Below are 13,783 nucleotides of genomic sequence, written 5' to 3'. Positions count from 1 at the left end.
TCTTCACCAAACTTGGTCAGAAGTTGTATCTACATGATGTCTAGGCCAAGTTCGAACATGGGCCTTGCCGGGTGAAGAACTAGGTCACGGGGTCACTCAGTGCGTTTTTTAACATTCAGCATGGTGTCCTCCTTCCTATTCAAGTAGTTTTCATCCGATCTTCACCAAACATGGTCAGAAGTTTTATCTAGATGATCTGAGCGCCAAGTTTGAACATGGGCCATGCCAGGTCAAAAACTTGGTCACAGGGTCACTTAGTACATTTTACACATTGAGCATGGTGTCCGCTCTCTATTTCAAGTAGTTTAAATCCGATCTTCACCACACTTGGTCAGAAGTTGTAACTAGATGATATGTAAATCAAGTTCGAACATCGGCCATGCCGGGTCAAAAACAAGGTCACCGGGTCACTTATTGTGTTTTAAACCTCACCATGTTGTCCGCTCTCTAATTCAAGTAGTTTTTATCAAATCTTCACCAAAATTTAGTAAGAAGTTGTATCTTGTTAATGTCTAGGTCAAGTTGAATATGGGTCATGCCGGGTCAAAAACAAGGTCACGGGGTCACTTAGTGCGTTTTAAACATCACAATAATGTCTGCTCTCTAATTCAAGTAGTTTGCATCAAATCTTCACCAAACTTGGTCAGAAGTTGTATCTAGATGATGTCTAGGTCAAGGTTGAATATGGGTCATGCCTGGTCAAAAACTAGGTCACGGGGTATCTTAGTGCGTCTTAAACCTCACCATGTTGTCCGCTCTCTAATTGAAGTAGTTTTCATCCAATCCTCACCAAACTTGGTCACAAGTGTTATCTAAATGATTTCTAGGACAAGTTTGAACATAGGCAATTATGGGCCTAAAACTAGGTCACCGGGTTACTTTGTGCATTTTTTAACATTCAGCATGGTGTCCGCTCTCTAATTCAAGTAGTTTACATCTGATCTTCACCAAATTTGGTCAGAAGTTTTATGGAGATGATCTTAAGGCCAAGTTAGAACATGGGCCTTTCTGGGTCAAAAACTAGGTCAAGTGTTCACTAAGTGCGTTTTAAAAATTGAGCATGGTGTCCGCTGTTTTTTGTAAAGACGACATGCAAAATATTATGTTTCAATGCGGTATGTGGGGGTATTCGTCACGTCTGTGACACAGCTCTAGTTTGCTTATTTCACTAAGTTTAATAACTATTTTGAACTCACATCTATTGTTTCTTATTAAATGCCATACAGTTGTATTGTCTCACATTTAAAGTTGTTAAGTCTCAGGTATAAGTCATAAACTGTCACATTAAAAGGTGTGCAGACTCACACTTAAATATGTAGATTGTAACATTTAAAGTTGAGTTGTCTCACATTTTAAGTTGCTGAGTATCACATTTAAAATTATGTAGTCTCACATTTAAAGTTCTATAGTCACACAATTAAAGGTGTACAGTCTCACATTCTAAATTGCTCAAGTAATGCCTGTTTTTTATTTACAAAAAAATAAATATTACACCTTGCTACAAACCCAAAAATTCCAATTTCAAGTTGGTGAGCGTAAAACATTGATACTACGTTATTCTGAGTTCTAATTGGTGAAAAATTAATTGCAATATTCTAAATATCAATTATAGGCACAATGTTTGGCATTTAAAAAACAGGTCTGTAAAGTAAGGTGTTGCAAGGCTTATTCATGTGTCACTAAACAATCTGGTTTTAGTTTACTTTCCATTTCTTTTTCGGTGAACTTTACTAGCAAACATGACAAACGTCATTGAAGTGAAAGTCGATGACAACCCCCTTCTTGCACAAATACTACAACTCGCTAAAGAAATTCAGCATGAAGACGTCTTGCGTCAGACTACCAAGCCTCCTATCAATATATTCTCCCATGTTGGCTACATCAACACTTCAAACAGCAGAGCCTTGGTGAGTTCGACTTCCGTCTCAGCATCGATGTCGCTTAGCAACAATTGGATGATGGGCGTCGACAAATTAGGCCGGACAAGTCGCTCGAACTGAAACGATCTGATCCAACAGGTAGAGCAGGCGTTGCGTGACACGTCCGTTAATGTGACTGACCTCGATATGTTGTTCTCGAATAATGTGAACCTTAGGCCTGGAGAGCAGTATGCGATTGACGCCATTCAACAAAAGTTGTTGTCGGAGTTCTCGGGTTTGGGGTGGCGACTTCAGCGTCGGGACTCACTCCATCTCTGTCTATGGCCCAGTCGCAGCAGCAGCAGCAACAAGAACAATAAGTAGTATCTTAGCGGTGTTCTGGGATATGGGGCTTCATGTATGTGCTTAAATTGTCATCCCAGATTTGCTTGTGCAGACTGCACCTACATTAAGTCCTATTAAATTATCACCCATGATTAGTCTGTTAAATTGTCATCCCAGATTAGCCTGTGCAGACTGCACATACATTAAGTCCTATTAAAGTGTCATCCCAGATTAGCCTGTGCAGACTGCACATACATTAAGCCCTATTTTTCCCAGAATGAGGCTCATATAGTTTACTTAACATCAGTATTTTTTCTGCCTGATTGAAGAAAATCTTCTAGCATCAAATGGTTAGTATGTGTTTTTAAAATTAATCAACTTGGTAAATAAATAGCAAATATCAATTGATCTAATATCAGGTTAAATCATATGAGGTCATGGCATAGTTTTGTCTACGTTTCGGCCGAAATTCAGCCCTTGAACCAAAAGTTTATCCTTGCATACAAAATCCGCTGTAATAGACTTGTTATTTTAATGACTTCAGCACATTATACAATTATTCCCTTCAATATTTATTTAAGTTCCTGAATTTTGTTTTAAGAGCCAGTTCCTACAGGATCCCATGCAGTCATAGATCGGTACCCAGCTGAACAACAGGCTGTCTGGTAAGCTGGGCCCGGATAGGTGCAGCCAGTCTAAAGCTGGGGCTCCAAACTTTCCTGCCAAGTGGGCTGATATTACCTCTTCTACAAGATGCATTGGTCCTGTAATTTACCGTGTATAATGTGCAGTGTGTAACTACTCAAAATTTTATTTCAATAGTGTGTGCTTGTTATACATTGGTAATACTCTATCCTTGCTGCTAACTTAAATTTAATTCATTACGAAATTGTAAATATTCATGATAGTTGCCATTTTGTACTGCCTTGAAAGGGTGCAGGGGGGAGGTCGTATAGAATTGTAGAATTCTCTCCGTCCTTCCATTCTTCCTTATGTCCGTCCAGCCCTTTTGGCGTTACACGTTACTTAATGCAGATTGGTTAGATATGGATGAAACATGATTGTATCAAGTGTACAGTATATAGTAGGCTGTGCGTGTGTTTGTGAAGGGTTTATTGTATACCTCATTTGTATCAAGAGCCTTCAAACATAATTTATTTCTTATATTACTTAATCAAACAACATTGATTGACCTCCAATATAACTGATGCTATTTCAGAATGCATTAATTATTTGGTTTACAGGGTCATATGTCAGTGATGCGCAAAGAGATGGTTTTCTGTTCACAGAGAAATATTCTAACAACTCAAACTCAGCCACTACATCTCAATAGGTAAGTCCCCTAACCATTGCAAAACGTACACTGTGGCACCAGATCAATGGGATATAAGTCGTCCGTTTACATTATGCACAGTATGCAACCACAGCAGATTTGCTTATTTCCCTCACAGGTAGCCAATAGAACAAGAATGGGATTAATTGTTTAATATGCACAGTTCTGTGGTCTGAGCAGAATTCTACCTTGGAACCTTTCGATTCCTAGACCAGCATCCCACCACTTGACTAAGGTCCCACATTAATACAGTATTACGCAAATACATGATAGCTGAGCTATTTTCATGTATTTTTAAGTATTGCCAATGTAAAGGGATGAAATATTAGGATATTTATTACACTCGGGGATTAAGAGAAAGTCCCTTTCCCCCATTGCTATGCACCTGGTGAACAATTTTTTTTTCTCTATAACCACCTGTGAAAAAAAGTTTAATATACTGAAATTAACTCAACACATATTCTCTGTTGATTTAAAATGATTGCATTGCATGTCTATATTATTTTCAAAAGCTTTCCGTCTCTGAAACGTTGTTGCCACAAAATTGGTTCTGTTCAAATCTGTTTATGTTGGCTAAGCAAAATTGAAGCTTATGGTTGACAAAGACAATTTCTGTAATGCAAAAAATTCTAAACATATTTGCACAATTATCTGTCAAGTTTGACACTCATTCTATTTTTTCCAGACAACCTGAATATCAAGGCGCTAAGTTTGTTCTGGATGCAGTTACAGTCACAGCTTTCAAGCCAGCAGCTGTCGATGTATTGAGATTCTCTCCTCTCTATGTTACCTGACCTGCTGCCTGTGAACATCCTGCACATAGAACCTTTGTGAGTTTGTGAGACGTGTGTAGGCTTTTTGTAAATACCTACTTTCAGAGACAGTTTTAGGGAACACTGGTCCGTCTAAACGTTTGTCCGCCTGTCAGGTTGTGTGGCATATATAACCTCAAAACATATTTCTTAATTTGTTATGCAACTCTCCAAACATGTTAATCAACATGTGGACGTGCACTGTTGTGTATTTTATATCAGCTTCCTTTTGGATTAGTGGAATTGGAGATAAAAAACTTTTTCATTACATGTTCATATTATTTTTCGGTAAGTATTTAATAATTAAGGAATATATCTCGGACCACCTATCTATAAATTCAAATCAAAGAAGCTTAAGACCATATGTCAGTTTTGTTCTTTTTCACTGCTTTCCTAAGTAACAAAATCAAAATGATGAACTGAAATTTACATTAACATACCTTCCTTTATTTCAGACCCCATTCGATGTAATTAAACCGGCCAATCAAACAGACAGTCTGTTACAGCACTTGTCATTAGATTGACGCCATGCATGCCTTTGAAGATCATTTATACATACAATTTAAGCATGATAGTCAATAATTGCCTGCGTTGGCTTCTTAAACGACTCGCAGTCCTGAGCATTTACGATGGAACTCCTCATCTTGAAATATTGGGAAGGCAGGAAAACGCCTGTCACTGTTAAGAGACCAGCCAAGTCCTGTGATCAGCCAAGTCCTGTGGCCAGACACGTCTTGTGGCCAGCCAAGTCCTGTGATCAGTCAAGTCCTGTGATCAGACAAGTCCTGTGGCCAGACAGGTCATGTGATCAGCAAAGTTTTAGGATCAGCTTAGTTCTGTGATCAGACAAGTCTTGTGGCCAGCCAAGTCCTGTAGCCAGACACGTCTTGTGGCCAGACAAGTCCTGTGATCAGACAAGTCCTGTGATCAGCCAAGTCTTGTGGCCAGACAAGTCCTGTGATCAGCCAAGTCCTGTGATCAGACAAGTCCTGTGGCCAGACAGGTCATGTGATCAGCAAAGTTTTAGGATCAGCTTAGTTCTGTGATCAGACAAGTCTTGTGGCCAGCCAAGTCCTGTGGCCAGACACGTCTTGTGGCCAGACAAGTCCTGTGATCAGACAAGTCCTGTGATCAGCCAAGTCTTGTGGCCAGACAAGTCCTGTGATCAACCAAGTCCTGTGATCAGCCAAGTCTTGTGGCCAGCCAAGTCCTGTGATCAGCCAAGTCTTGTGGCCAGACAAGTCCTGTGATCAGACAAGTCTTGTGATCAGCCAAGTCCTGTGATCAGCCAAGTCTTGTGGCCAGCCAAGTCCTGTGATCAGCCAAGTCTTGTGGCCAGACAAGTCCTGTGATCAGCCAAGTCCTGTGATCAGCCAAGTCTTGTGGCCAGCCAAGTCCTGTGATCAGCCAAGTCTTGTGGCCAGACAAGTCCTGTGATCAGACAAGTCTTTTGATCAGCCAAGTCCTGTGATCAGCCAAGTCTTGTGGCCAGCCAAGTCCTGTGATCAGCCAAGTCTTGTGGCCAGACAAGTCCTGTGATCAGACAAGTCCTGTGATCAGACAAGTCCTGTGATCAGCCAAGTCTTGTGGCCAGCCAAGTCCTGTGATCAGCAAAGTTTTAGGATCAGCTTAGTTCTGTGGCCAGCCAAGTCCTGTGACCAGCGAAGTCAAGTGACAAGTCAAGTCTTAGGATCAGCTTAGTTCTTTGGCCAGCCAAGTCGTGCGACACGCGAAGTGTTTTTACCAGCCATGTCCTATGACCAGCAGCTTTGTCTCGTGTGTACAGTCTGATTGTATGGGAAGAAAAATCTTCATTTCATATTGTATGGTTATAATGATACTGACAGTATCTTGATGATTAAGTATTTTTTTTATATTGGTAAATAGACCAATATGATAAGGGGAAACTTAGTAATAGCAGTAATGTAAAGTTTTATTTCAAAAGCAAAATAATGCAAGTACTACTATTGTGTCTGTATTAAAAAACTGACTCTATATAGCTGTATCCTGATTATCGTAAACAGACTGAGAAAAATATGTTACAATTGTTTTTTTTAAATATTGATTTTAAGCCTTCACAAAGTTGTTTAAATAATGCTGATAACTTGGACAATATTTAACTTATTTATTGTATAAACAAGACATGCTTATTTTTAGTTTTTACCTATAAAATAGCAATATGTGCTAGGTAAAATAATTGATCATAACGGTTCATAATTGTAATGCTTCTATTTTGATATGTCTGTCATTCTGTCTGTGCACATTTATCATCAGTTTGCTTTTTTGATGCAGTATTTTGTCAAGAATTTCATGTAGTGATGTAACAGTAAAATATCAAATAATAATTTGATTTATTCAAACTATATTAACCTTCTGTTAATTATCAATTTATTTATTGACAACAGATACTTTGTTTAATATTAACAATAATTAAGCGCGTTATAAAAAATGTGTGAATGTACATGCATAATATTGCCATAATTGCTGCGTTATACCAAATTCTCCAGTATGGCATCAATTAAAATCCATCATATTTGAATTGCCAAAATTGGCCATACAGTGCTGAAAGTTTGGTATTCTGACTATTATAAGTGCATGTTCTCATACAATATCACATTGTATATTTTAACCCTGAGGCAATATGTGTTAATATATTAATTTTCATTTATTGACTTGTTGTTGCTTGTTAAGGTGTCTAATTTTGAAGTAAAGCTGTTAATTGATTGTGACTATTTTCCAGTTTTGAAAGATTGCTTTTAGTTGATTGCTTACAAGTTTTGTAAAAGATGTTTTCATGTTGACCGCTCCACATTAAATGTCGTTGATGCGCATTCATTGCGGCCAGGTTCCGTAAAACTCCCAACTCATCTGATGTCTTATGATTGGATTCCATACACACATGGTTGTTTATACTCAGCTTGCTTTGTTTTAAACATGTCTGCTTTTTTGTTGAACAATTATACACAGTTTTTTTTGACAAAATTGTGTAATATTTCAAATGTTTGCTTTCGATTTTTTATTTCCAACAAAAATATATTTTGTTTATTTGTATGTATATTTAGCTGTAATAAATTTGTTACTATAATATATAAACAACCTATTTATAAGCAATAAACTATATTGGTAAAAGTAGATTTAAGGTTCAAAATCATGTCTTAATTTGTTTGATCATCCCAAATTAACATTTTGCAAAAGCAAAACTTGTTGAATAAAGAAAACTTTATGCAACGTACTACCAGGTCTTTTAACCATTGATTGTGTATTACTAATGATCAGGACTTAATCAGGGATTAATAATTGCCTATGCACGGTTATAATGTTTGTGTTTTTGAATTGAATCATTTAAGTAGTTTGGTGCACATTAATTGTTGTTGTTTTTTAAGGCATAGCACATGTCATATAATATAGTATCATTGTAGTTTTAGTATGTTAAGGGATATAATCATGTGATTTGCTGATCCATTTCTTGTTGTTTCACTCCATTTTTAGCCGGATTTTTTTCGAAAAAATCTCGGCTTATAGATTGAGGTTGTCGGGCGGGCGGGGGGGCGGGCGGGCGGGCGGGGTGGCGGCGTGCTCGAAAATGTTAAAGTTCTTATTTCATGGTATAACTTTGGTATGCTTGGACCTAGAGTCTTCAAACTTGACATGAAGGTTGGCCAGGATTAACAGATGACCACTGGTCATTTCAAGGTCATTCATTTGAAGGTCAAGGTCACTGTGACCTTCAATATAAAAAATGTTAAAGTTGTTATAACTTTGGTATGCTTGGACCTAGAGTCTTGAAACTTGACATGAAGGTTGGCCATAACTAGTTAGTAACCACTGGTCATTTCAAGGTCATTCATTTGAAGGTCAAGGTCACTGTGACCTTGAATGTAAAAATGTTTAAGTTGTTATAACTTTGGTATGCTTGGACCTAGAGTCTTGAAACTTGACATGAAGGTTGGCCAGAACTAGTAAGTAACCACTGGACATTTCAAGGTCATTCATTTGAAGGTCAAGGTCACTGTGACCTTGAATGTAAAAATGTTAAAGTTCTTATTTCATGTTATAACTTTGGTATGCTTGTACCTAGAGTCTTCAAACTTGAAATAAAGATTGGCCAGTACTAGAAGATGACCACTGGTCATTTCAATGTCATTCATTTGAAGGTCAAGGTCACTGTGACCTTAAATGTTAAAATGTTAAAATTGTTATAACTTTGGTATGCTTGGACATAGAGTCTTCAAACTTGACATGAAGGTTTGCAAGCACACTTAGATGACCACTGGTCATTTCAAGGTCATTCATTCTAAGGTCAAGGTCACTGTGACCTTGAATGTAAAAATGTTAAAGTTCTTATAACTTTGGTAGGTAAAAATGTTAAAGTTCTTATTCCATGTTATAACTTTGGTATGCTTGTACCTAGAGTCTTCAAACTTGACATAAAGGTTGGCCAGTACTAGAAGATCACCACTGCTCATTTCAATGTCATTCATTTGAAGGTCAAGGTCACTGTGACCTTCAATGTAAAAATGTTAAAATTGTTATAACTTTGGTATGCTTGGACCTAGAATCTCAAACTTGACGTAAAGGTTTGCAAGCACACTTAGATGACCACTGGTCATTTCAAGGTCATTCATTTCAATGTCATTCATTTGAAGGTCAAGGTCACTGTGAACTTAAATGTTAAAATGTTAAAATTGTTGTAACTTTGGTATGCTTGGACCTAGAATCTCAAACTTGACGTAAAGGTTTGCAAGCACACTTAGATGACCACTGGTCATTTCAAGGTCATTCATTTGAAGGTCGAGGTCACTGTGACCTTGGATGTAAATATGTTAAAGTTGTTAATACTTTGGTATGCTTAGACCTAGAGTCTTCAAACTTGATATGAAGGTTGGCCAGAACTAGTAGATGACCACTGGTCATTTTAAGGTCAAGGTCACCGTGACCTTGAATGTAAAAATGTTAAAATTCTTATTTCATGGTATAACTTTCTTATGCTTGGACTTACAGTCTTCAAACTGGACATGAAGGTTGGCCAGCACTAGTAGATGACAATTGGTCATTTTAAGGTCATTGAAGGTCAAGGTCACTGTATATGCATGCATTCAAAACATAACACAAGGTTTGCTCATGCCTTGAAAAGTACTTACATTTCATTTTGACCTCTGAACAATATTTCAGTAATTTAAGTATTGCATTGACAAAAACACGAAAGGTACTTTCCTGTCATTTAAATCAAAAATCCGGCTTCAATGCGGTCATCTCCGTACGCGGAACTCTTGTATGTATATAGCCATGCATAGAGCAGGAATATTTTTGTACTGTGAAAAAAATGTTGTTATAGCAAATAAAAAATGTATGTTAATTGTTTCCTCACTTCTATATAAATTTCCCTTTTGGCGATGGCATATTGTGATTTGGTCTGTCTCTCCGTTTTTTCGTTTGTCCCCCGTCATACATTGGTCAGACTCGGATACCTTTCAGAACCTTAACAACTATTCTGACAGATCTTCACTTGGGGATTGTTCTTCATGCAGATATTATGTATGTCGCTCCAAAGACTTGTTATGTTGTTCCCACGATTGATAAGGTAGTGGGAACGAGATAACTTTGTAATGAGAATGAAAAAGCTTACCCGTGGGAATGAGAAAGTAAGTCAATTGAATGACGTACTTAATCATAGGAACAAGTCACTAATTCATGGGAATGACAAACTTAAAAACGTACAAGTTAATCTGTGCACACGTACATTTCACGCCATGATTGGTATTTTCAGTAGACGAAGCCCACTTCTATTGAGAGTAGGTTAAGTGTGTCAGGCAGAACGTTTTATAAAATATGTGATTAATTTTTTTTATGTACTTGATTCAATGTGGCACTTAAGGATTATTTAAGACAAATGTTGACCACTATCTGAAAATGTATTGCGAGCAACATTCTCAGGCTAAATGAATGGGAGAAACATGTGTTCGTTCTGAAAATTTGTTTTCGTTCTTAAAGCTAACATCTAGTACACATTTATATGAATTTTTATTTTTCTTATCAAACATTTTTACATGTCATATCTTCCAAGTCAGGGGATTATAGTGATTTGGTCTTGTCTGTCATTCTTTTGAAATGTAAAGTATAATTGTGAAGTGATGAAATGGCACACATATATATTCAACAGAATACAAACTTATATCAAACATATATTAATTATGTTGTTTTAATAAGTTAAATTATATTTTAGTCCAAGGTCGTTAAATGGTTAAACAATATGAATCACTGTATTCACGTTGGTCAAAAAGAGATGTACATTATACACCATAAGAATTTCTTAATCTCTAAACAATCGAAAACAATGTTTTGTGAAAAGAATGCTGACCATTTGATAGCAAAATATTGGAAAATCGCGTGACCAGTAACTGTAAGTATATGGCTACTAAGTACAAACCGGCATAAATGTTTCGTAACAGGCTAGAGCGAACATGAGAGACGTAGTCGCATCTGTTTTAAAATAATTTGTTAAAAAAAGTTAGTGAGGCATGATCAATGGCATGAAGACCTTCTGACCACGACTACAAACGTACTCTTAAATGCGTATTCATATGTGAACAATATTACTGTTGTTGTTGCACTACTTCTTATCTAACAAGCAACCAAAATATTATTACAAAATTACACTAAAGAACACTAAAATGCATGGATTTGTATATTACCATACGTTTTTTTTCACAGAACGTGGCGTCTCATCTGGATCCAAACTGTTTGCTATTCTGATAGTATTCTTTGGAAAAAAATCAAAGAAAAGGCTAATTTTAGAAATTCAGCAGACGACATTTTAGAAGACGACAAATTTCCCAGCATGCAAAGGGTTAAACCCAACATGTGCGTTTTTCGCAGTCTGGTCAGAGGCGATGCTATTGGCTATAAATTCACTCAATAGGCTATATATAGGATTGGCGCATACGAAATAAAGATCCATTTTTGCATCACGAGGGTCATTAAAAAATCTCATTGCGAATTGTAAATGCCACATTTTAGCACAATGCTTTTCGATACAAAATTGAATTCAAAATAGCAAACTTAATAAATAATGGCGGCCTATCCAGGCGTTCAGGAACAATTTCCACACGTGCTGACCAAGTACGGCAAATATTGTGGTTGGATAATTAAACGATTTTTCTCTTATCGTGACACTTTACTATTTCGGTAATGTATGCTTTCTCATCTTGAAAGCAAAACTGTGTTTATCGAAAGTCAATTATATATTCACCGGACGATTTAGTGAACGAGTACTGACACTGAAATTATTGGAGATAGATGTTAACGCGTAACTGGGCCACAATTTGTGTCGTTTGAACATACAGAAGTCCGGAATTCCTTACACTGAACAGGGATACATCCTATGCGCTGAGCACAGACATAGTAATGTAGCAAAAGTTCAGAGGTTTTATCTCGAATCAGCCTATGAAATATTCGAAAATATATATGCGTGTCTGCTGGCGTTATGTAAAAGTCATTTAATGTGAAAAGCTGGGTAAACAGCTGTGCCGAAAAAGCGCATAAGTGCTCTATACCTATGTTTAGGTCAGAGTTGTTGACACCGTGTGAACTGCTAGGGTACGAGTAATGCATAAACAACAAAGTACGGGCAAAAAGGGCTGTCTTTATGACTACCTAATTCGTGAGTAAAAAGTATTACTCGCATATTTATTTTCATCAATTATCTTATTGTATGTTTTGAATGTGTATATTGTGTCAAAAATTAAAAGTTGTGTGCAGGGAATTTTCATCATGAAATCATATTCTTAGTGAGATAGGTATTCGATATTCCCAAAGATTATTAGTCCCAAAGATGTTTTGATAGAACTAGTTAAATTTACCTTAAATTTACCTACGATTTATACGAACACGTATATGTGTGTAGGAGCCAGGCTGTGTATTAGTGCCGTCTCAATAGTTCCCCCACCACTTGGAAGAGCATTTATTTGGTTGATGCACATAGATCATTTACATTACATTCATACATGCTATGAATCATTTATTGTTATAATTGTTATAATGTATTGTGGATTAGACTTAAATAAACTGATAAACTGTTAAACAGTTTACATGAAAACACAATCGAAGTTTGCATGATGTTGAGGTAAAGCGATACGAGTTATTTGTTGATAGAAAACCAACAGTAAATTGAACGCGAAGTGGCCCTGAATTGATTATAGTTGTTTTTCTTTATACTTGAAGCAATGTTACCATTACTTTAGAGTAGAACACGAATCGTTGAAATGATTCAACGTGTACAATTGACTGCTTGCACGTATCACATATTTGTATTCACTTGTGCCGCGTTCGGTGAAACGGGGCTAAGGCATGTCCAAACAGCCTAATAATTAGGGACGACACTTTCCGCTTTTATGAAATATTTAGTTTGAGGAAAGTCTCCTTTAAAGAAGATTCCAACTTAGGCGGAAAGTGTCGTTTCTGTTTACCCTATGCGGACTGCTTACGCTAATCTGGGACGACACTTTACGTCACGCATAAAACCTTATGTTTACCATAAGCGAACTGCTTACGCTAATCTGGGACCACACTTTACGTACATGTATACAACTTTCTGTTTATCCTTTGCGGACTGCTAACGCTAATCTGGGACGACACTTAACGTACATGTATACAGCCTTCTGTTTACCCATTGCGGGCTGCTAACGCTAATCTGGGACGACACTTAACGTACATGTCAACAACCTTCTGTTTACCCTTTGTGCGGGCTGCTAACGCTAATCTGGTACGACACTTAACGTACATGTATACAATCCAGTTTTCCCAGAACGAGGCTAAATCGGATCCTTAACGTCTACACCGCCATTGATACGGGAAGCGACTCTGCAAATAAAAAACGATCACAACGTAGTGGTCAGCAGCTAAATTTTGCACAAATACAATCAGTTGGAAATGACAAATGAATCCCTGTGAAATCCATTTGGACAATAGAAATCGGATCCCCGGGAATATTGCTGAAGTCTCTGGTCCGTTTAGACCCTGACGAATACCGCTACGTCCTGATAGTCAACACCTCCGTCGCACTCTAGGCTAATGTTTCAGTCTTTAACTTTAAAACCGATTACATCTCTGATAAGATTATGCATTGTCAAAAGTATTTATACGTCACGTAAAAATCATATCATTTATAGCGTATTTTATGTCATAATTAACCCCGCTGTTTTGTGGCAATAGCGCACGAGTTATGCTGTTGCTGCATTGTTTTTTATTGAGCTCTGTGAAAACTGTGATTCATGAATGTTCATAAAATGCCATCCCATTTAAGCGTGGCTAATAAGGGACGACACTTTCCGTCTAAACTGTATTATCGCTAAGAAGAGACTTCATTTAAACGAAAATTACAATAAAAGCGGAAAGTGTCTTTTCTGATTAGCGTGTGCGGATTGCACATGCTAATA

At 37.3% G+C, this 13,783-nt stretch overlaps 2 long non-coding RNA genes across 3 annotated transcripts; both read left to right on the top strand.

Moving 5' to 3' along the window:
* The first annotated feature begins 1,512 nt into the window (after positions 1-1,512).
* Positions 1,513-5,036, top strand: LOC127864978 (uncharacterized). 2 transcript variants are annotated; one of them, XR_008042413.1, is made up of 4 exons: positions 1,513-2,554; positions 2,806-3,537; positions 4,223-4,367; positions 4,805-5,036. It is a non-coding gene; the product is annotated as an uncharacterized LOC127864978 (long non-coding RNA). The 2 variants fall into 2 exon arrangements; XR_008042414.1 differs by having other exon boundaries at positions 1,517-2,239.
* A 2,888-nt stretch (positions 5,037-7,924) lies between these two features.
* Positions 7,925-9,308, top strand: LOC127864982 (uncharacterized). Its single transcript, XR_008042418.1, has 2 exons — positions 7,925-8,965; positions 9,125-9,308. It is a non-coding gene; the product is annotated as an uncharacterized LOC127864982 (long non-coding RNA).
* The last annotated feature ends 4,475 nt before the right edge of the window (positions 9,309-13,783 follow it).

The sequence above is a fragment of the Dreissena polymorpha genome, chromosome 1 (assembly GCF_020536995.1).
Source record: "Dreissena polymorpha isolate Duluth1 chromosome 1, UMN_Dpol_1.0, whole genome shotgun sequence".
NCBI classification, from domain to species: domain Eukaryota; kingdom Metazoa; phylum Mollusca; class Bivalvia; order Myida; family Dreissenidae; genus Dreissena; species Dreissena polymorpha.
This window is presented reverse-complemented; position numbering and strand designations above follow the sequence as displayed.